This window comes from Protopterus annectens, chromosome 7.part0 (genome assembly GCF_019279795.1).
Source record: "Protopterus annectens isolate FY-2018-M chromosome 7.part0, PAN1.0, whole genome shotgun sequence".
Classification (NCBI taxonomy): domain Eukaryota; kingdom Metazoa; phylum Chordata; order Ceratodontiformes; family Protopteridae; genus Protopterus; species Protopterus annectens.
Window position 1 is genome coordinate 1,499,072,484 of NC_056739.1, and position 24,679 is coordinate 1,499,097,162.

At 38.3% G+C, this 24,679-nt stretch overlaps 1 protein-coding gene across 3 annotated transcripts in view; it reads left to right on the forward strand.

Annotated features, from left to right (window-relative positions):
• SLC6A11 (solute carrier family 6 member 11) overlaps positions 1–24,679 on the forward strand; it is a 1,657,595-nt gene that overhangs the window by 251,224 nt on the left and 1,381,692 nt on the right. The gene's annotated exons all lie outside the window — the stretch shown is intronic.

The window sequence follows — 24,679 nt, forward strand, 5'->3', positions numbered from 1 at the left end:
AGAGAAATCAGGATAATGAAATGTGCAACTCCTTTTCACAAAGGAAAATAACTGAGCTCTTCTACACAAATGCTAAATCATTTTGATTTGGGCTTATGGTTAATGATGGCACGCAAGGGAGCTCTACCATCTCGTAAATGGTGACCCACTAATGGCTAACTGAATGAGTCCTCATCAAAATACAACTCTTGGGATATTTCACATATATTTTTTTTACTTTAGTAAGAAATCAGTTATACATGTCACATTTTACCCTTATCAGGTGATGTCGTTTCCCCGATGTTGCATAACCCAAGAGTTAGTATGTATACGTAAGGAGGGCATGGGGAATTAAAGCTCCACACATATGGCAATATGGGTGAGGCTGATGCCCAATGAAAACACACTGCCAATGAGTCCTTACCTACAAATTCATCATTCATGCATTTCTGTGAGGTTTCCCAAACAGTTTACTTGTAGTAAATATGAAATGGGTAACTCTGAAAGGATTTCGTATGCCATGCTTTCTGTTAATACTGCTGAAGAAGAAATTCCAAAAGCAGCAAAACGTGAGTGATACTAATGAATGCAGAAATTGTGAGAACTGTTACTGCTCTATTCTTTGGAATGGTCCACTGCCCTTATAATGAAACATTCAAAGATTTATTACCAGCCCTTTTTGGAAATTCTGCTATTTGTGAAAAGTGGTACAAACTTACAGTGGTCAGCAACTCTGTGCAGTAAATCAACAGACACAACGTGAGTAAATGATTCATAAATGATGTTTTGCAATGGTGTTTTGCAAGTAGATCACAGTGCGTGTGTGAAGAATTTCATCATTTTGTAAGTATCATCACCTACTGTCATGTAACAGTGTAAGCTACTGAAATAATAGCATGTATTATTATCAAAGAAAATTAGCAAGCTTTTGCACATGACACATCATCAGATTTTATGGTGCAATACTAAAGACACGCTGTATGTGTGTGTGACTGAGTGTATTGTATGCATAGATATGGCTCTGAGGTGTTCTGGCAACTTCTGTGGCAACATCCTACTTCTATGTGAACACTTCTCAGCAATTAAACATTTAGTAACATTTTTGTTTGTCAGCTGTGCAGTAGGTCAAGCTTACCGCTACATTCTTTCATATACCTGAAATAAAACACCTCTTCATTAAAGTGCCGTGTAAAATATAAACTCATTTCCTCCCATCCTCTAGTGATGGGTTATACTGCAGATGCGTTCAAATCAAGAAATTGTAGGCTACTTCCCTGTAGTACCTGTCCAAAGTGTACAGGTGGGTTCTGGATATTAATATATGAATTCCATTCTGCTTCTCTATTTACATCTGATGCAACACTGACTCTGTTATATCAAAGCCTGAGATGGCCTTCAGCTACACTATATGGAGCCACACTGAAGTGCCTCTGGTCCTTATGTACAGTGCATCAGTCATGTGTTTATGGCAGATTTCCACTTTGTTCTGTGCAATAGTGAACTAAGACACTGGAATGGCCTCCATGTTTCCAAACATTATCATACAGTTTAGAGGTAGTCAATAGATTTGGATACTCTGTTGTCAGATATAGTTCATTGTAAAAAATTGATCAAATGTTTCTTATATTCTTCATACTTTTCGGGACTGTTTCAAGCTCCTTTGTTTCCATGAAATATGTACATGAAAATGGGGGTTCTGCCAGTCTCTTAACTTCAAACAAAAAGTGAAAATTGGTGTAGTAGGTAGTTGTGAGACTCTCCGACTGTATGTTTTGACACATTCTCTGTGAAAGGCAGAAGTTACTCTCTTTAAGGACAGTGCAGTGGACGGCATACTGCTGGGTACTGATGGCAGCCTTCGCATAGTTATACATGATCGATGAGCTAACTTTAGAGTTCATTTTCTGTCTATCCACTCCAGTAGCCTTGTTAACATGTAATTATGGCACAGCTCTGCTGCCGTTTGTGCACTATAATAAAAAGCAGACTGGCTACAACCTCTGATAGGGCTGTGACCTTATGAATCAAGGCAACGAGCACATATCCAGAATGTGCTGCCATGGTTGTGAAAGACTGATTTCATAATCAAAAATGTAAAATTACTCACTTCCTTAGGATTTAAGTGGTATCAAAACAATGACCCAGTTGTCATAATCATACAGTACCTTGTGCAAGGATCAAATCTGCTATGACCACAGTGTCCATAAGGGACATCATTCACAGTCTCGTATCTTCTTTGCTGGATTCTCTGGTAAAAAATCCCATGAAATGAAAGCTTTTATATTAGTTCACTTTCTTGGTGACTGGCACTTTCCAGTAGGACTTCAGAGAGAGAAGGAGGAGGACAGATTCCCCTGTTTTTTCCTGGTGACAAAAGCTTCTGTCATCAACACCTTGTAAGGTCTAAGCTACAATGCTAAGTGTTATAACTCTACTCTCAGAGTAATGTCATGTCAGCTTCTGTTTACAAGTCTAGTAAAGCTTCTTGTTTATTCAGTTGTATCAATTTATCCAGTTGTTAACCCTCACCGCCATGGGCGATAATTTGTATTTGTTTATGCATTTGCCCCCCCCAAGATGTGTGTTTGGGGGTCAAATACCTTTACTTTACTGACACCCCCTCCATAAATATGAGGCTGATATACACCCAATAACTGAACCCAACAAAATGCAAAAAGCAGCTGTTTGTGCAGAGGGAAACCACGCTGCAAGTCATATGAGGATTTGTGCCCCCCCCCCTGCATCTCCAAATGTACTATTTCTAAAATCATACAAGAGTGCAGGTAAGCACAAATGCCCTTTCTCCAGCTGTTATGCAATCCAGATGAATACAATTGCCAGGTACCAATGCCACCATGTGTTACTATAAGTTCTCTGATTAATTCAGCTCCAGTGAGATTAGAAAAGATGAACGTCACGGCCCCTAGTGCTTTATAATAGTGCATTGGATAAAATAGGCAACTTTCTTTCCTTAAAAAGGTTTTCCTTCTCTCAGAGACTGTATCACCTCAAAGACATATATATATATAGATGAGGAATATCTGACACAGCCGCTACATACAGGTGTGCATATCTCTTCAAAAATGTTTTAATTTCATGTGTTATTGGGAACAAAGCCAAATAGCACCACACCCATGTATCTATATTTATCTATCTGTCTATCATAATTTGTTTATATTATTAGAATGTTTATCTGGTTGAAATGTATTTTAGTGGAATGTGGTATAGTTGTAAATGGTTCTGTATTAAACAAGTAGAAATGTGTAAAAATATGTGAATAATTTTGCTTTATTTTAGGTTCATAGGTTCATAGGTTCATACTATTTTTTTACTACTGTGATCAGTGCTGTGTGTGCAAATTCACTACTGATGCTACTTCAGTTTATACACACTGGCACTAATTTATTGTGTGTTGTCTCTTGTTCCTTCTGCAAGGCTAAATGACCATGAAGAAAGTGTATTTAACCTAGGGGGGATGGGAGAGTTGAAACACCTGCACTGATGCACTGAGGGACTTATCTCCCTGAAAAAAAAATCTATTTTTAAAACTTTTCCCTTTACACAGTATGCCTGTCCGAGGATACTTGTGTGTAAGGTTTCTAATAATTATACTGAGTATATTGCCTATAAATGATGATTGTGTCACCTGATGTTTTAGTCACTTTGATTCCATATTTTAACTTTCAACTAAATGTGAATTCTCTTGAGTATTTACAGGCAGACACATTATATGTTGAACTGTCTTTGCATAGATCAAATAAATGATTGACCTCTACAAGAGTAATCCTTAAAGATTGAAACAAACATAAAAAAATGAAAAAAAAAACTTTTAACAGTGTTTATGAAGGGAACACACAAAAATGAAAAAAGAAAAAACTTTTAACAGTGTTTATGAAGGGGACAATTCCCCCTGCACCCAGCATGAAGGGGGGGGGGCTGTCCCCCCACAACCCTGCTAATTATATATACCAACTCCAACTTCACTCTGCAGTGAGAAAGGGACTAAAACACACTCCTTTGCTGTGATCTCAACAACAAGCTATCAGCATTTGTCACAATCCTAAGATGTGAACTAAACGTGCCAGTATTACACGCATTCAACATTCTAAGCAGATGTCACATTGAATGACACCTCTGTGTATACAGATATGCATATCGTAGGAAGGTATTCAAAGAAATAGTCACCAGAGAGGAAGCAGTTTAGAAACATGAACGAATTGCACTGATCAAAAGCCCATGAGTGAGTTTGCACATCTCTGAATTGAGAGTGTAATACAGTAGGAACACCTGTGCAAAGTGTTTCCCTGAGCATAAGCACTTGTCCCTGTCCCCTTCAATAAACACATCACACTGAATGACATTTGATGACCTTTATTAGACTTCCATAAACATAACTTTGTTAACTGATATTTATTAATTACAACTGAACCATAGTATAGCTGATCTTAATCACAGTATAATCCATGTGATGTTAATCAGGACAGTATGACCTTACTCGTCCTGACCCAGTAAGCTGCATCCATACCTCCACTCACTTATTTTACTTATGCAGCAGTGTCCCATCATTTATTGCATTTATTTATGAAGCAGCGTCCACTCAATCACTTCATGTACCACTTATTGAATGAAACATCCAACCAGTAAGCAGCGTCCTTACCTCCGCTTGCTTAATTTATTTACCAAGGAGCTTTCAACTGCTCACTTTCCTCTCCCAACTCATTGAAATGAACATCCAACACCAGAGGGGGAACAGAAGAGGGCAGGCCTGTCCCTCTTCTCCACCCTTCCCAGACTGATAAAATAACCATGATCTGCTCAATTCCACAAAAAAGAGGTGGGAGGGAGGGCGGGTAGCAAGGTTCAGGCCAAAATGTGATTGCTTCCCTACTACACTTGCATAAAACCCCATTAAGCCCCTCTCCACACTTATCTCATTTCCTCCCAATCATCCCTCATGCCCATGTAACCCTCTCCCCCCATCCTTTTAACTCTCAATAATATAATTAGCTAACCCCCCTCAAAGATGTTCCTGGAAAAAAAGGAGCAGAGGTAATAACAACACAGAAAACCCCAACCCCAGGTGGGTTTCCACTCCCAGGGTTTTCAGGGGGCCAGGCCCAAACCGAGGAACTGGAGAACTTAAGTGTACAAACTGACACACTTCTAAGTGATCATACTGTGGACTTTTCAGTAAATGAAGAAGAGTTTTTGAATTTTTCTGAGCATAATACTGTTGGTTTTCCATGTGATGTAGTTTTTAACAGAGAAAAAGATTTTGCTGTATACAACTACACTGCATTAGATATTGAAGAAACAACAGTGGATTTTCTATCTAAAGGTATGACATTTATACCCAGTAAGAAATTTAATGTTGTTTATAACAGTTATTGATTTGAAAATCTACTTAAGAAAGTTGAATCTACATTTAATACATAGCAGTTCAGAAATAAATATTAACAAGAAAATTTTTAAGATCAGTTCCACTTACAATCCCCCTTTACATTCCAGGCTAGCTGTCTATGAGAAGCTTTGTGAGCTAGATTTGTATAATGTGCAGAAATGTAAAAAATCTGTTACACATGGTGACTCTAATATTAATGAAATAAAACACAATTGTTTGAAATCATTACAAAGACAGCATATAATAATTATGAAGCCTGATAAAGGTGTGTGTGTGGGGGGGAGGGGGGTGATCATGGATGTGGAAACCTACACTCAAAAACTGTATAGCATGCTTGATAGTGAAAACTATAGAGAAGTCCCACTTAATGAACTAAATGGGGCCTACAGAAGAATTTCGGGACAATTAAACGATATGTTTATAGAAAGAAGAATTGACAGTCCATTATATAATTATTTAAATATTATCACTCCAAGAGCCCCAGTATTCTTTGGTATACCCAAAATCCACAAGGGCCTCAATGACCCCCCATGAGGCTGCTAGTGGATGGAAGAGACTCAATCTCATCAGCATGCACTCAGTATGTAGATTATGAATTTAAAAAAGTGTTAATAAGAGAAACCCAAATTTGCAAGGATTTTTGGATCATTTTACAGTATGTTAACAACTTAGTATTTGATAAAAATGACTTATTAGTTACAATTGATGTGAAAAACTTGTATACTGTTATCCCACATACAGTTGGTTTAGATTGGGTTAATGAAATTTTGTTAGAACATAGAATCCATCAAGAGAAAATTAATCTTATCTTAGAACTGCTGGAAATTGTATTGTTAAATAATTTTTCTCTTTTGATGGCAAATATTACCTTCCACAGACCAGTGTAGCCATGGGTTCAGCATGTGGGGGCGCATTTGCCAATGCAGTCATGGCACATTGGGAGAGAAAGTTTGTATTCAAGTCTATACACTATTCTCACATCAAAATGTACTACAGATACCAAGATGACATAAGTCTGATATGGGGAGGCACCAAAGAACTGTTAGATTTCTTTTTATGTTACATCAATACTACTACTTCTTTCCTACACTTCACTTGGGTGGTGGATAGTCAGCATACGGATTACTTGGATGTCCATCTTTTTAAAGATTTAGGTAATAACATGTATGCTACCACTACCCATAGAAAAAAGACATATTTCAACTAATTTCTTCCTTATAGAAGTTCCCATCCTAAGCACCAGAAAAGGTCAGTTGTTAAAGGACAAATGGTAAGAGCGGCTTGGATGGTATCAAGGGAAGAAGACTTTGAGTTGGAATGCACTAATTTGAAAAAAAATGTTTTTAAAGAGAGCATATCCAATAGATGTAATTAACAAAATATATGAAGAAGTGACTAGCAAAAGACAGTCTGGACATTTTAAACCCATAGTGGTTTTTCTTTGGTAGATGAACATCAGCCTGTTAGTCAGTGTAATAGGTTTAATATCACATCACCAGGCTTAGTGACTAATTTACAGACAAATGAAGACACTAATTACCAAGGAAAGGAAGTTTCAGTTCCCATTCTTACAGGTGATATTTCTTTAGGTCATCATATGCACAATAGTAATAGAGGAACTTTTTTAAGATCTTTTATAACAACATATAGTATAGACTCAAGTGTTTTGAAGATGATTTTCCAGAAAAACTGGGACATTTTCATGGAGGATGTTGACATGAGGGTCAGTGTAGGAGACAGACCTTGTATAACATATAGAAAAGGCAGGACTGGGACATTCTCATGGAGGATGTAGACATGAGGGTCAGTGTAGGAGACAGACCTTGTATAACATATAGAAAAGGCAGGACTGGGACATTCTCATGGGGATGTAGACATGAGGGTCAGAGTAGGCGACAAACCTTGTATAACATATAGAAAAGGCAGGACTGGGACATTCTCATGGAGGATGTAGACATGAGGGTCAGTGTAGGAGACAGACCTTGTATAACGTATAGAAAAGGTAGGACTGGGACATTCTCATGGAGGATGTAGACATGAGGGTCAGTGTAGGAGACAGACCTTGTATAACATATAGAAAAGGTAGGAATGGAACATTCTCATGGAGGATGTAGACATGAGGGTCAGTGTAGGAGACAGACCTTGCATAACATATAGAAAAGGCAGGACTGGGACATTCTCATGGAGGATGTAGACATGAGGGTCAGTGTAGAAGACAGGCCTTGTATAACATGTAGAAAAGGCGGGAACCTAAGAGATCTTTTAAAGAATAAGCATCAAACTGTCAAACAACAACACCCAGGTACCTTTAAATGTGGTTCCTGCCACTGGTGTCATAAACTGAAGGTGAGAAATTCATTTGAAATCAATGCTGTAAAATATAAAATTAAAGGCAAATATAATTGCTCTTCCAAAGTACTCGTATACCTGGCTGAGTGTAACCTATGTCCTGTGTTTTACATAGGTAAAACAGTAAGGAAATTCCGCCAGAGGATTTACGAGCATATGTACGCCATTAGGAAGAGCAGTTGTAATAATGCCTTGGCTGGGTACATCAGCACAAATACAGACCATGATTTATCTTTCATGGCCATTGATCATGTTGACATGGATGATAGGAGACCATGGAGCCCCTATTTAGAACTAAAAGAATTGAGGTGGCAGATTTTGCTAAGAGCACATAAGTGGCCAGGCATTAATGAGGTCACCTCTATCACACCTGTGTTAAAACTCAAGGCTTTAGAAAGAAATAAAATCATGGACAAGTGATTAAAGTTTAGTTATTAATGAAAGTTCAAATCCCTATTGAGCATATGAGTGTATATACATACACATTTTAAATCAATGTATAATTTATTGTCTTTTCTGGGGATAGAAGTGTTAAACTTTTGGTGATGATGTCATGATTTTTACTTAATTTTTTTATCCAATAATGCAAGAGTATGTATTGTTTAAACATTGCAAGGTTTTTATTTAGTTGTCTGATGAAGTTTATATTTTAATAAACGAAAGTGCTCACTTGTTTGTAATAAAAGTTTTGGATTTTTATCTACTTGGATTCTATTTTAAATTCAAGACTTTGTTGCGATTGCTGTGTAGACTCCACACAGAAGGTGCTCCAGCCGAGAGTCAAACTGGAGAACCTCTTGCTGTGAGGCAAAAATGCTAACCGCGGTACCATTGCGGCTACTACTAGTGACTGATGATACTTTCCCCATATTTATTTTTTTGTTCATCACTGTTGATACTGGCACAATAACACTGATTAATGTATCCCTGTTTAAACCTCTCTGATTGAATTCATATGGCAACCTACTAAATTCCTGCTTTAATGTACATTTTCTGTACTACTGTAATCAAACCAATTAGATTCCTTCTTTTATGTATATATTACTGTTATCACTATGTGTGGCACTGTTTCTACTTCTGCACCAATTAATGTTTTATTTTTTTCTGTAACTATGTTCTTGTTGGAGCTTTTCTCAATGGGCTTCTACTGAAAATGGGCTCTTTTAGGCCCAGTGGACTTTCCTGGTACACAAATGCAATAAATAAATATATAAAATGTCAAACAATTACTTTGTATCAATTGTATGTCAATCAATGTCATCAGCAATGCATAACTCATTTCTCAAAGAGGAAGGATGTAGAATGTGTGTGTGTCGTACCTTTAAGAAGCATTTCCAAGGACAGCATATGCATATAAATAGCAAGCACGTGCTAGTTTCAGTGCCATTTTGAGTGAGCAGCCAGAGTGCCAGCATGTATGAGTGAGACAGTCAGTTTGTTTATAACTTTATCTAGGTTAAAGTTAGTAAGCCTCAATCCTGATGTGTTTTTACATAATGAAGCTGCTTGAACAGAACCAACAAAAGTTAGTCTGTTTTATGCTGACCAGACAAGGGACAGAAGATACTACCAAACCTCATAAACACGGATCAGACAGGATTTGTATAAAAGAGTACAAAAGGAATTATAATTATGAACATTACTAACAATGCATGGCACTAAAAGGAGGGACAGAGAATTAGCATTAGTTTCATCAGATGCAGAAAAGGCCTTTGATAGAGTAGGATGGGAATATCCATTTAGGACAGCTAGAAAACAGTAACTTTCCAGAAAAAAATGTATGAAAGTGACAGTAAAGATCTATTTAGGAGCACAAGCAGTAATATATGGGCCAGGTTGTCAGAAAAAAATTGAAATTCAAGGAGATACAAGACAAGGATGCTCCCTCACTCTAGTATTTGCTTTGTATACACAGACACTTACAGAAAATGGGCTATGAAGTGGAATGGCAGGGAAAAAAAATCATTTCACGTGGATGATGCATTACAATACCTAAACAAAACAGATAATCCTGGGAAGCACATGGATGATGCATTACAATACCTAAACAAAAGAGATAATCCTGGGAAGCACGTGGATGATGCGTTACAAAACCTAAACAAAAGAGATAATCCTGGGAAGCACGTGGATGATGCATTACAATACCTAAACAAAAGAGATAATCCTGGGAAGCACGTGGATGATGCATTACAATACCTAAACAAAAGAGATAATCCTGGGAAGCACGTGGATGATGCATTACAATACCTAAACAAAAGAGATAATCCTGGGAAGCCCGTGGATGATGCATTACAATACCTAAACAAAAGAGATAATCCTGGGAAGCACGTGGATGATGCGTTACAATACCTAAACAAAAGAGATAATCCTGGGAAGCACGTGGATGATGCGTTACAAAACCTAAACAAAAGAGATAATCCTGGGAAGCACGTGGATGATGCGTTACAAAACCTAAACAAAAGAGATAATCCTGGGAAGCACGTGGATGATGCATTACAATACCTAAACAAAAGAGATAATCCTGGGAAGCACGTGGATGATGCATTACAATACCTAAACAAAAGAGATAATCCTGGGAAGCACGTGGATGATGCATTACAATACCTAAACAAAAGAGATAATCCTGGGAAGCACGTGGATGATGCGTTACAAAACCTAAACAAAAGAGATAATCCTGGGAAGCACGTGGATGATGCGTTACAAAACCTAAACAAAAGAGATAATCCTGGGAAGCTCTGGGGTATTTTACAAACTTCTGGATCAGGTCAGGCTATAACAAAAATAGAGAAAGAACTAAAATCATGATAATGAATGAGAAGAGAGATATGGAAAAACCAGACAAATAGGAAAATATGGTGGGGGAAAGAAAAGACTTAAGAAGATAGAAGAGACAAAAAGAACACATTAAGATCATAGGAAGTTACTAGCTACTGGCCCCGAGGCCCTTGCAAGGCTAACCAAGAATTTAGCCCATGTTCCAACAAGTGAGCACCCTATGCCACTGTCCAGCAGGGACACGTGGAATCCCAGTATATAATAACCAAAATAAGCTTTACTTTCCAACATCAGTTTAATAGCAATCCTGTCATCAAACCAACTATCTATTATAGACAAGAACATATCTAACGGCCATCAGAACATTTATTGACCAACAAACCACCCTCAGAATGGCTTCAATACATCCAGAAAATGAATGCCCTATGAACTGTATCCTTTTAAATCTCCAACTGTCAACATCAACCCTCAAGAAAACTGTCCTCTCAATAACCGATGTCAAACAATCTTCACACTAGCAAACCTACCCCCAACCCTTCAAACTAATGAACCACCAACAAAAATGTTATGAGTTCATAGCCTTGTCACCCTTGTGACTACACCACTCACAGCTAACACCGTCTTTACCAACTGAACTGCCTTACCTTGTGCCAAAGCCGGACAAATACCTAAATTCTTCTGACCACAATCCTTCCCATTGGGAGCTGCAACACAAATGTAACCAATCTGGCAATCCCCTACCATAAGCTTTCCTTATAAAGGTGCACCAAACTCCCACAGCAAGCTTAAACAATGCCTTAATTTAAATCTTCTACTTCCACATAGGTAACAATGGACCCAGTTTCTCATATCCACAAAGCTTCCTCAAACCCTACCTACTATACCAGACCACCTCTTATCAGCCCAAAGTGCCTGTCAGTGATGCACGTTACTCACCCTAAAAACCTTAACCTGGAATGGAACATTAGTAAGACCTGCTCAAAAGATTTTTTCTTATAGAAAATACCACACCTTGGAAGAATCTCCCACTGTATGCCAACAGAATACCTCATTGGCCCTCTTCAAATCCAATTTGAACAACTGAATGGGCAACCGTAAATTCACCTAAAGGGTTCTACCCATGTCCCTCATGGACAAGAGCAGGTACTGCACACGGATAAGGGTTTAACTTGGCAAGCCCATAATGGCCCTAAAGCCTAGTAACTTCCTATGATTTTATGATTGTTGTGACTTGACCCCACCTACCTTGAGCCCCACCAGCACTGACATACCTTAATGAGCACGCAATAAAATAAAATTACCTGCCCCATAGTTTGCATTATTGGCAAAAGCCAATAATACCAGACTCACACAAAATCTATCAAAATTCTGCCCCCAAACTTTCAATAGTATCCTCATTAGCTTCAACTGGAATTGTCTTAAAACCCTACCATTAGATGACGCCCTTCTTCACTTCAACAACACCTTTATTAACACACTCAATAGCTTGGCACCTACTAAATCAGTTAGAATCAAATCCAATCATGCCCCTTGGCTTTCTAAATCTACTAAAGAGAATATGAGAAATAGGGACAAAGCCTGGAGAAGGTGGCTTAATTCTAATCCGCCAACTGACCTCCTCCATTACACACAACTTTGTAACCTTTCTAAAAAATGTACCCATAAAGATAAACAAAAATACTTCTGGAACCTTCAATCTAATTTTGAAAAACAATCCCAAACTCTTCTGGTTTTCTGTCAATAATCTCTTGAGCTCTGGCACTAAATCCAACACCTGCACTTTCACTAACATGTCATCCAACCTCATAGCCTCAAAATGTAACACTTTCTTCATTGAAACAATAGCTAATCTGACAGCCTCCTTTTTCTCCCCTCTACCTAGCAATCATCACCTTAATTACTCCTCCTCATCTCACCTACCTCACAATAGCACATGCTTAAATACTCCCATACAAAATGGTAATTTACCCACCTCTCAGACTGAATTCAATTTCTCCCCTATCTCCACTTCCTTTGTAAAAAAAACTCCTGCTAAAGCTAAAACCCTGCTCAAATTCAGCCGATAATATTCCTGCCAAATTCTTAAATATTGCTGCTGATGCTGTAGCCTATCCTATCAGCATTCTAATCACTAAATCAATCGAAGAATCTTATGTTCCCTCTCTCTGCAAAAAAGCCATCATTCTACCACTCCATAAAGGAGGCCCTTCCTCTGACATCTCAAACCTCCGACCCATTGCTCTTCTTTCTCCTATATCTAAAATTCTTATAAAATCTATTCAAAAACAACTAGTCCACTACCTGTCAAACAACAACATCCTCTCTCCAACCCAACAAGGATTTCATCCCAAGGCACAGTACTTCTACTGCACTAATATCCTTCTTAGATACTATTAACAAAATCTGTGACTCTGGCTCTATAGCATCTACTCTCTTTCTAGACCTTTTTAAGGCATTTGACACTGTTTCTGACTCTATCCTTTTCTCTCAACTCTCTTCTATAAGACTGTCACCACAATCCCTTAACTGGTTTAAAAGCAATCTCTCTGATAGGCAACATGCCGTCAAATGGCAGCACTCTATCTCACCTTACCTCCACAATCCCACTGGAGTCCCACAAGGTTCAATCCTTGGCCCCCTCTTATTTAACCTATTCATAAACAACCTCTACAAAGCTGTACCACAGACTTTCCTAGTCCAATATGCTGATGACTCAATAATAATATGCTCTGCACCCAACTCAACTAGCCTACAACAAATGACCCAAATAGCCTTCTCTACTGTTGAAACTTGGCTCCACAAAAATCACCTTTCCTTAAATGCCAAAAAAAAAAAAAAAACAAACTCATGTTGTTCACCCCTAAAAGATATACCACTATCAATTTACTACACTTTAACATTTTCTCACTGAGCTCAATACAAATTGAAAAGGTAGAAATTAGGAGTTTTAATAGATAATCTAAAATTTGATTTACATATTCAATCCAATATCTCAAAAACTCATAGAAAACACGGACTTCTCTACAGGCACAATAAATTCCTCTCTCACTCAACTAAAGAAGCCTTAGCCCTCTCCTACTTACTTCCCTCTCTAACCTATGGGTCTGCCTTAATGACTACTCTGCAGCCCTCCCTGAAACTAAAAGTAGAATCCTGTTATAACAAGATTGCCAAATTTGCCTCTAATTGTCTTCATTCAGTTCATCACTGCATCACCCTAAGAAACCTCCAAAGGCTTGAATTCTCTCATTACCTACTACTCCTTCAACTAAGCAGCTCTCACAGACTTCAAGCCTCAGGACTGCCCTGCTCTCAGCTACCTGTTTTCCCCATATTCACCTTCTAGGCCACTACAATTAGAAAATCAAAACCTACTACAGGTTCATAAACTTAACCCACCTGCAGGTAAACTCCTACATTCCTGGACTATGGCAAGACGCTGGAACAATCTCCCCTCTTCCTTCTGATCTGAACAACATCCCATTAAATTCAAAATAGCCCTACACAAGCACCTCCTCTCCAACTGGATTTGTAACTGCTTTACCACATCTAATGCTATCACTTAAATCCCTTCTCCACATGCTCAGACCCAGTACTGCCTTTCAAAACTATCTAACTACCTATAACTCACTCTTCCTCCATGAAACTGTCACTGACATCCTACTCTGCTCATTAAGCAGTCCAAGTCCTCCTTCAAACTCCAATAGCGCCGTCTGCTTGAATCATTCTATGCCATCTTGCTATTCCCTTTTACTTAATTTTTTATATGGATTCTGCAGTCGCCCCATTCTTAAATTGATTTTAAATTTATGTAGTTTTACTATTTAACAGCATGCTTCTTTCTCTCAACTGTAGTAACCATTGCAGATATTTTACCTCCTGTTGTAACTATATTATACTGTTATTGTATTGTATTGTATTGATTTTTTTGTACACTGGAACTTTTCTCCCTGGGCCTCCACTGAAAATGTTTTTTTTCCAGCCCAGTGGACCTTCCCGGTAAACAAATGCCAATAAATAAATAAATAAATAAACCTCGTTATGTGCCACTCCCACAACCCCCCCCCCCCCCTGCAGAATCCATTACCTTTGAATTCCACTTCCTTTGGACCAATAACTGTTGATCTCTTTGCACTCCCCCTTGTGTGACCTCATTGCGCACGACTCTAGCAACTGGGATATCCACTGCAACAACCTTCTTCCACCATCTGTGAGCTCCCTCAGTAGCACTGCTGCAGCTGAAACGCCCATCACAGCACCACCATCTGCAAAGAAAAAGACAAATGTAAATCCTCTGAAAAGCATTAGTAAGGGTTCCCCTTTTACGCATTTGTTCCCCATTATAGTGGCCACATTCCTCATCTTGGTAATGGAAGGAGAAGCAGTCTGGCTAATGAAAAATTTAAACCTTTCCATACCTCGCCAGTACAGGAGATTACAGAGCCTGTGACAGCATTCATGATAAAGGTGAGGCTTTCCTAACATACACCCTATAACCTTACCAGACTTCCAAAAGGTTTCAGATATACCACACTATAATCATTCCTACCTAAATTAAAGTTAACCAAAGCACCTATTACCTGTTGAACAGTGTGACCTTGGCAGTAACTCCCATGTGCTGTACTTTTCCACCAGCAGCTACATGTGAACAGCAATGAAACAAAAAGAAAGAATATGAAGTACCTCCATAACATACCCACACCTCCCAGTGTACCTAATTTTGAGGAAGTAACAGTAATATCTCTTATGGCCATACCATGTGATGGCAGCTGTATCCCTAACCTCTCTGAAGTCATCAATACAACTAAAATACCAAGCAGGCACTGTGTGACTCAGTCTGTATTCTTAATGAAACACCCCCAACCATCTGTTCAGTAGCCTGTCCATCAGCGCCCCTTCCTTAAACTAGCACCTAATGAAACATTTTCCCAATGCCCCATAGTTTGAGCCATACTGTGAAGGCACACCATCAGTGGACTGTCCCAAAAAAAAAAAAAAAAAAAAAAAAAACACACCACAACAGGAGAGAGACTTGTACTCTGCTGGCTCGTTGTAGTGCTAATTGACAGCTCCCTGAAGTAATCTTTAATCCATTCTGACACTACATTTGCCCCACCACAAATCATGGCATGTGAACTGAGTCATGTATATTGTGACCTGGAAACACCTATGAAAGGCACTGAGGACTACTGCCCATGCAGCTGCATAACTGCATATCCCTAATTACAAGTATGAACTGCTCATTTATATCATCACCAGCTAATGACAAAGTAGATTAGGTTGGTATGCCTTTCTTCCTGCTAAACATTGAACTGTACAGTTTCAGCCATAAATACAGCTCTTAAATTCTGAGACATAGCTCTCAAGAAATTAAGGACAAACAGCAACAGAATCAGGGAAAAATTCAAAAACTCAGGGACACCTTTAAAATATTAGTGCTATTTACTTGAGACATTGACAGAATCAGAGCATATGAATTAATATACATTTCTGAAGTAAAATTCGTCTATTACTGTTATTATTGTCATTATTCATTAAGCATAATTCACCACCTTTCCTCCAAAAGTTATTAGCTTTTAGAACAGATTAAGAGGGACAGAGTTAAAGGGCATCCCTAAAAATCAGGGACAGTTGAGAAATATGATTGCGAGGCAGAAAACTGGGCTGCGCTTTCTGTCCCCTTCAGTGGCTAACACTACTCCACACCTTCACAGAAGTGAACAACACCCTCCAGTGCCTCACAGCCCAAGAAAATACCCTGAAGCCATATGAGCTTAACCCAGGCATTCAACAGGCCTGTTCTCTCATGTAATGTGACCCCCCCGACAAGAAACCACCCAAAACCAATACTGCTTACCCTCTCAATTCTCGTGCTCTTTATTCCAAACACAACAAACCAAGACTTTCCTCAGTTCTGTGTGACCCTCACACAAGTCCAGCACTGCCCCGCCGCCAAAGCAGTGCTCCCCACCTCATAGAAAGCCCATTTGTGACAACTGCGATCAAAAGCACCAGACCATGGTCACAAAATCTTTTTGCCCTTTTAAGCTGCTCTAACAAGCTGTCATCGTCCACGAAACAGCATTTACTACACAAAACCTCCAAGTTTTTGAAATGCCACAGCTTGTTCCCACCACAGTCATGCCCCACATAGCTCACCCAGACGGCTCCCCACATCCACTGAGACTTCACCACAGGTTTACAAGGCTTCATCAACAGGTCTTCTGCCAAGAGATGGCCCCACTGATGCTCCCCCCATGAACCACCCCATCTTCCGACTCCACGTCCAGCCCCAAGCATCTGAAACTCCAGAATCTGAAGCAAGCCAAAAGCAGCACTGTGAGGAAAACTCCGGCAAAAATTAATTTCTGTTTTCCTTTTTTAAACCATAGAAACCAGTTTTGATACAGCACAAAATTGGACCCTGTCGATGCTCAAACTCTGCATTGCCACCGGAGCTCAGCTCCATCCACAACACCATACTGCACAACAAAATACACTATCCATTCCATGAATGTGCATCTTTCTCCAATCAACCTTCTTGATCTGTGACATTACTCCCAACCGCACCATGTTTTATGTGTATTATTATTATATATATATTTTTTTATTATTATCTGATGACTGAAACAGATCCCTATATTCTTTTACATTGGATGGCCAAAATGGATCACTCTGTTCTGTCCTTATCAGATACATTTCCTTTCAAGGACAAGAGTGAAAGCAAAGTAAACATTATTGTCCCAATTCAAACATTCAGTACTGCTCCAGTACCCATGCAAGATAAGGACATTACTCGCAGGTTCCTCATTGCAACCTAAAAACATCCTAATCATCACCTGCAGCTCGGCAACACAGGAGCAGAAAACTGTGAGACTGCATAGTATCACCACTAATGAAGTGAGGAGAAAAAACACCATGGGAGGCTGCATGCTATCATCACTAATGAGCTGAAGGGGAAAAAACACCAACAAATGACCACAACCTTACATACTAACTGCAGGAGTTGTTACTGCTGCTCATTACCACCAATGGAAGGGTTCTTAAACAACTCAACAACCAGCTAACAGGAGCAATCATCACATGCAGCAAGCCCGAACCTACACCTCTTACAAATCTAACTTGCACACACTAACACACCATTTGCAAAAAAAAAAAAATTCATGCCAAAAGCTCCTCCCTATCCTTACCTCATTTCGTCCCAATCATCCCTCATGCCCATTTAACCCTTCCTCCGTCCTCTTAACTTCCAATAATATAATTAGCTAACCCCTTCACCCAGAGATGTCCAAACCTCATTTACACACACATATTCCAATATATATATATATATATATATATATATATATATATATATATATATATATATATATAGATGGAGACAACTTGACAGTTTCACACAGTTTCACACATCTATACACATACCCACATGTAACACCACACAGTTCCAGTCATGCCTGTATACACACACACACACACACACACACACACACACACACACACACAGACCTTTTGCAGACTAGCTGCTGTCATAAACAACAGTGAGTGTACAGTATGAATCTACAACTGCCAGTCCTTTCTGTATTACACAAAAGAACACATTAGTGCTTGTCTTTGAATCACTTTACTGTGGTATTCCAATCAATCATTGTGTACTACTTTGGGGTAGGGCACATGGCTGACTTACATTGGTCACTCTCCCAGGTGTTGATACACAGAAAGACTGCTGTTACACTATATCTTGGAGGCTTTATTCCAGTGTAGCACTGCAGTGGTCTTTGAATCACTCTTTACAACTTATTGAGGAGCCCTCTTGGAATAGGATCGCTCAGTATGTTATATGTTTAGTAAGATTGCTGAGGGTGTTTTGTGTTTCTGAATACCTAAGTGTGTGTGTGTGTGTGTGTGTGTGTGTGTGTGTGTGTGTGTGTGTGTGTGTGTGTGTGTGTGTATGTGTGTGTGCGCGTGTGTGCGTGTGTGTGCGTGTGTGTGCGTGTATCTGTATGCTTTATTTTGCATAAAGCAACATAAATATAGCAATTATATAGAAATATACATATACTGATAGTAAACTTCAAACACAAATAGGTACATATGATCCGTGAGGAACAGATTATGAAGAATATATGAATGCTTTATACAGTAAAATATGTTAAAAATGAAATGATCACATGCAGTACAATACAATAGTGACAAAAATCTCTTGTAGAAAGCCTCTTTAATCTGTACAGATACCGTATTTTCTTAGTCATTAATAATTATCAATTGCTGTTTAAAAGCTGGAAAGGACCTCAGTGTTTATTACACAAGATTGCAGAGAATTCCATCTATTGAGTCTCTGTCCATCTCTGATAACTAGAATGTTGATATGTTTTATTTCCTCAAGATTCGTAAACAGCTTGACCTGAGAGTTGTTCTCCCTTTTCTTTTCATCTGTAAAAATTGTCTTTTGTAGCTTTATAAGTAATAATCAAAGTGCCCTCTGATGTGCCTATCAAAATAGAATGGAAGCCCACAAATTCCAAACTTTTCTCATTTTGAATGCTCCAGTCTGGATTTCTTTTAGAAAAACTGCAGAACTTGATCCATTTCCTGCTTTGATCTTACTACAGCACCAGTTAACTGATGGGATAACCAAATCTAAATTTAAGTATATCAAAAACCTAAAATTTTAAAAATATGTTCTTATATTGTATGTCTCTCTTCCAGATAGACTTAATCAGTTTAAACTTGCAAATAAAAAAAAATCATAGCTTTTGTTTTGCTGACATTTATATTCATGCATGTTTTTATAGATGCTTACTACTAGCCTAGTCAAGCATTATTGCAACGTTTCTTGGTCATTTACCCAGTTTTATGTCATCTGTGTATAGAAAAAACATATCTGGTGCAACTTGTGTAGCATGGATATATTTAAAATGGAGAGATATTTCTGCCAGCCACATCTAAATTTTTTTTCTTCAAGTGTCTGACATAAGTACTAATATATGCCTGTTTGCCTATATTTATATTAAGGCTGCATAAACAATCATAGCATTGGAGTATCAAAGTGAGCTCAGCATACTAATACTGTGAGGTTACATTATGGATACTAGCTCAACACCGCATTTGTTTTAACCTGTGTTTCTGAAACATGTACATTTGCATTCTTTTTTGAGCTCTGTGTTTCTGAAGTATATCCAAGTAATCTACTTGTGTTGTACGGATAAGCTCAGAAAAAGACATGACATGCCTGCAGCTAGTGGGCTTTGGCTTTATTGGCTTGAAAGTGCCTGTAAAGACTTAAAGTAAAAAAGCATTCAGAAGCATGTCCTTAAGGGATCATTTCCATATATCCCATGGGCCTCAACTACAAGAGGTATAAGGTATGACACACTGAAGATTCTAGTTTGGCCAGGTCTCTCTTGCATTTTTTACTGAATCGGTTGTCTATTGTGTCTCTGTCAGTAAAGCACTTTAGTCCATTCCTTCAACTAAGTTTTCATCAGACAGACCAGGCATTTACAAATAGTCCACAGATAAATATAAAACATTTTTCTACAAATACATTTTTAGAATTGTACTTTCTCATAATAAATGTAAGTAATGTAAAAGAATGATTGTGTGAGCCTTAAGGCATTCAGTCCACAGATAAATATGAAACATTTTTCTGCAAATACATTTTTAGATTTATACTTTCTTATAATAAATTAAAGTTATGTAAAAGTGATTGTGTGATTCATTTCAAGTTTTTAAGCCAGTGGGGGGGGGGGGGGGGGGGGGCAAATAATGTGACATGCTGAAACAACTCCTTTTTATCCAGTGACACAACCAAATCACCCCTTCTCACATGAAGGGCAGGCTCTTCAACAATAAAAAAAAAGAAAACTTTTCAGAATGCTTGTATAGTGTTTCAGTGTTCTTTCCTTTTAATGGCATTCAGATGGACTGTAACGCTATTTCAGTTTTCCAGTTAGTTTCCCCACAAAGAGTGAATCACAGCGATTACAAATGGCAATGTAGGCAACCTTTTAAATATTACAACTGGAATACTGTTTTCTTTTTTGAATGTTTGACATGTCAAAAAGTAGGAATTACTTTACATACCAGAAGGCACTATAAAAGCTATAGAAGAATGCACCTTTTCTGTTTTTGAATTATATGTAATTTTCACCACAGTTATGTCCCCTCTCTAAAATATTCTTTGACTTAGATCCTCTACCATGGAAAAAGTGTAATAATTCAACAATAGCATAACACCCATATAATGTCTGACCAAAATATCCAGTTATTTTACAGACTCAACACAGTGTAGTTCATCTTGCCCCCACTTCACTGTTAAAACCATTCACATTACTGAATATCCCTGAAATTATAGGTTTATATTCCACCAAATCAGTGCTGTTGCTTCACCTTAGGTGATATTCATAGTTTAGCCCTTGTAACATCTCTCTGTGAATTCACCACTCCATCTGTTTTGCTGTTTTGCCTAGGCAAGAAAGTCTCTGTCCAACACAAACTATCGTATCAGTTGACTTTTCACTATATTTCATAGGTTTGGGATGTCAACTAGAGAAACATTCACAGTTGATTCTCTGGCATTCCTTAAATATCCTTCTTAATAAATTGCCATCATAAATATTCCCGCATTTATTGAAATAAAGTATTCAGTGAGTAATGGACATATATTATTTCAGCTCATTTCTGGCCGGCCTTCTACTGCTTCACTGTCTCTTACATGAATGCATGTTGCTACAAATAATTTGTAGCTTTATCACTCTTGTAATTAGGGCAGAACTTTACTTTCTTGCTCATATGCAAACACAGTGGGGCTCAGCGTACTGTAAATTAAATGGGTTTGTAAACTGAATGGTGTCACCTTTAAAGTAACAGATAAATCAGTTTCAGACTACTAATAGATTAATATTATTAGAATACTTTGCCTTTCTTTCCCAAAAAACTGACCTCCACTTCTAATTATAACATGTAGCAAGTGGAGACAGTTTCATTAGTTCAAGTGCAATTTCTTTTCTGTGCAAAATATGTATTAACCTTCACTCTCAATGTAAAAAGGAACAAAGCACACTTTCTGTTTACATTTCCCTTCTGTGTTATACATTCCAGTTCTGTGCTTTAAAGTATTGTAAAGAAATGCCAAATGTTCTTGCAGTTCTCTGTTAGTGCAGCTCTGGTCCATCTGCCTCTAAAATCCAGAATTAGATCCCTGGTAAACTTGGGTTCTTGATAGATTCCTGGTACTACTCCACAGTTGGGTTCTTGGTAGATCCCTGGTACTTCTCCACAGTTGGGTTCCTGGCAGATCCTTGTTTCTGTTCCACAGTTAGGTTCCTGGCAGATCCCTGGTACTGCTCCATAGTTAGGTTGCTGGCAGATCCCTGGTACCACTCCACAGTTATGTTCCTGGCAGAGCCCTGGTACCGCTCCACAGTTAGGTTCCTGGTAGATCCCTGGTACTGCTCCACAGTTAGGTTCCTGACAGATCCTTGGTTCTGCTCCACAATTAGGTTCCTGGCAGATCCCTGGTACTGCTCCACAGTTAGCTTCCTGGTAGATCCCTGGTACTGCTCCTACAGTCAGATAGGTTCCTGGTAGATCCCTGGTACTGCTCTTACAGTCAGATAGGTTCCTGGTAGATCCCTGGCACTGCTCCACAGTTAGGTTCCTGGTACTCTACAAATAAATCTAGCTAGGCAGCTTGTACTCCACAGGTAAATCCACAAATTAAGCCTGTTAGTCTACATTTTCTGGTTGGGGTTCCTGCAAGTTTCTCCACTCTTGCAAAAATCTTCTTATAGAGAGGCAAATATTGTGGCCCTATTAGGGTACAGACTCTGCCTTTAATAGCACTTCAACTGGTAATTCAGATTGAACTCGGCTACTGATTGCTTTATTACTGTAATTTCTAGTCTATATTCACCCAGTGTGTAGTTTTTATTCAACATCGTTAAGTTCATGTCATACGGTATGGCATATATATAGCACCTTGAAACAGTATTCCTTAAATATTAACTAGCGATTGTACCGCAATGATCCCCCATTTCCCAACATAGAACCCCAAGATCCATATTGAATGGGATGTGTTATGTGATTGGGGTAACCCATCTACACTGAACTGGCTAGGGCTGCAGTTTCCCCTCAAGTCCTAAAACAGCTGCAATGTATTGCATATTACTTAGGTATATAAAGATGTAGACATTTGTAGATGGCAGTGTAGCATGCTTACAGTCTTTGTATTATAAACTAACCAGACTTGTATCCGTTGTATTATATACCGTTATAAATAACTTGTGTACATGTTGTGTGATCTGCTGATATTATTTTCATTTATGTCGTCCAAAGGACTCTGCAGAAAAAGGGTCAACAGCTCATTCAGACTGTCCTGGTAACTCACGGTAATAATTAATAAGTAGTATAAAGCGTGTCAGTCCTATTCCACATGGAAAAATGGAATTGCTGTAACTGCAAGGCCCACCCATATAGCTTGGTGTTTATAGCCTGTCGTTTGGTCAACTACCACTGAATTGCATGCACCTTTACCAGAGTGAAGATGTCCCCTAATAAGTAGTATTGCTGGAAAGTTAGTGTCTGCTTAGTAGTGAGACATTCACTCTCTAAGATAGTGAATGTCATCTTAGCCTTACTTCACTTCACACATAGGTAACAAACTACATGTTCCTCGCCACCTAATTGTTGAAACAACACAGCTCATATCCCTATGGCAAATGCATCAGTGTTCCCAGCAATTTCTGTTAATAAAGTAATGGCTCCAAACATGATATTTTTCATTCACTTAAAAGATTCAACTGCTTTTGTGATCTCCTTACCTTGACAGGCACCTTACCTTTTTTTAAAGTGTGCCAGAGGACAGGTTTTGGTAGCAAAGCAGGAATATAAGCATTCTATAGTAGCCTGCTAGTCTTAAAAATGCTGTCACTTTTTGTTTGATACTGTTTATAGGCAAGTTCTTGACAACTTCTATTTTGTCTATTTGTTGTCAAATTTCCCCTTTTCTAATGTCATGCCACAAGTATCTGGAGTCTGTCATGCAGAGGTTAGTATTGGCAGCATTAACTGTAAGCTTTGTCTGTTTCCAAGAGTCTAGCATGGCTTGTGCTTTCGATAAATGTGTCTTCTAGTCTTCTAAATCAATTGCTGTGTCATTAAGGTGAACAGCTGCATACCTGGCCTGAGGTCTTTAAAGTTTATCCATGATCCCTTTAAAAGTGGTAGGAGATTGTCAGTTTCAAATAGTAAGAGAATATAATGGAAAAGACCATTGTTGTGTAGAATGGTATCTTCTCTATGGCTTCAGGGCTGAGTTGAGCCTGCCAGTAGCTCTTGGTGATATCTAGGGTGGTCAGAAACCATACTTTGCCTAGCATGTCTATGAGCTTGCTACTCTTAGCACTGGATAAGGGTCAAATTTGGACAGTTCATTAAATTTTTGAAAACTATTACTTCTGAAAGTATGAAGGCCATAATCTTTTCATCTCGGGAAACACTGTAGCTGTCTACCTACAGATGTCATAGATTACAGGAACCAGCTGTCAATTATGTAGGTAAAAATGGATGCGATGAAATATGGTCTGCTGTAATCCACGGGAAAATCTGACAACCTTCTACTACCAGATATTACAAGATATAGGTCCATTTAAAATGCATTTTTGTCTATAATTCTCTATCTTAGTAAAGTTTAAGTATGAATAAAAGCTTTAATCAGAATCACAGCCAAGGCCACTTCATGGGAAGCTATCAATTTATGTTAAGCAAAAAAGAGACTGGTAAGTAAACAGCCTGTAGAAATCATGTCAATCTGTTAACAAGTAATATTCATAATGTGCCTGTTATGTGACACCATCTTTCAGGAGGAAAAACATTAAAAATGCACAAATATTATTGTTATGCCTTTATGTATGTCCGAATCTCATTTAATATTAAAAGGTATTCCCCTTAGTTATATTAAATTATCTTTATAAATTAATGTTCAGCTTCCTTTCTGCTTCTTGAAACTTTGTTGAAATTTATTTCTGTATTATACATATTGCCAGCTCTTGGAATTTACAGCATATTAGATAATAATTGTTCCATTTTTAAAATTATATGTTATACTTCAGTTACTGTAAAGACTAGCTAAAATGAGGATAACTTCCATACTTCTATTGCATTGAAGATGCT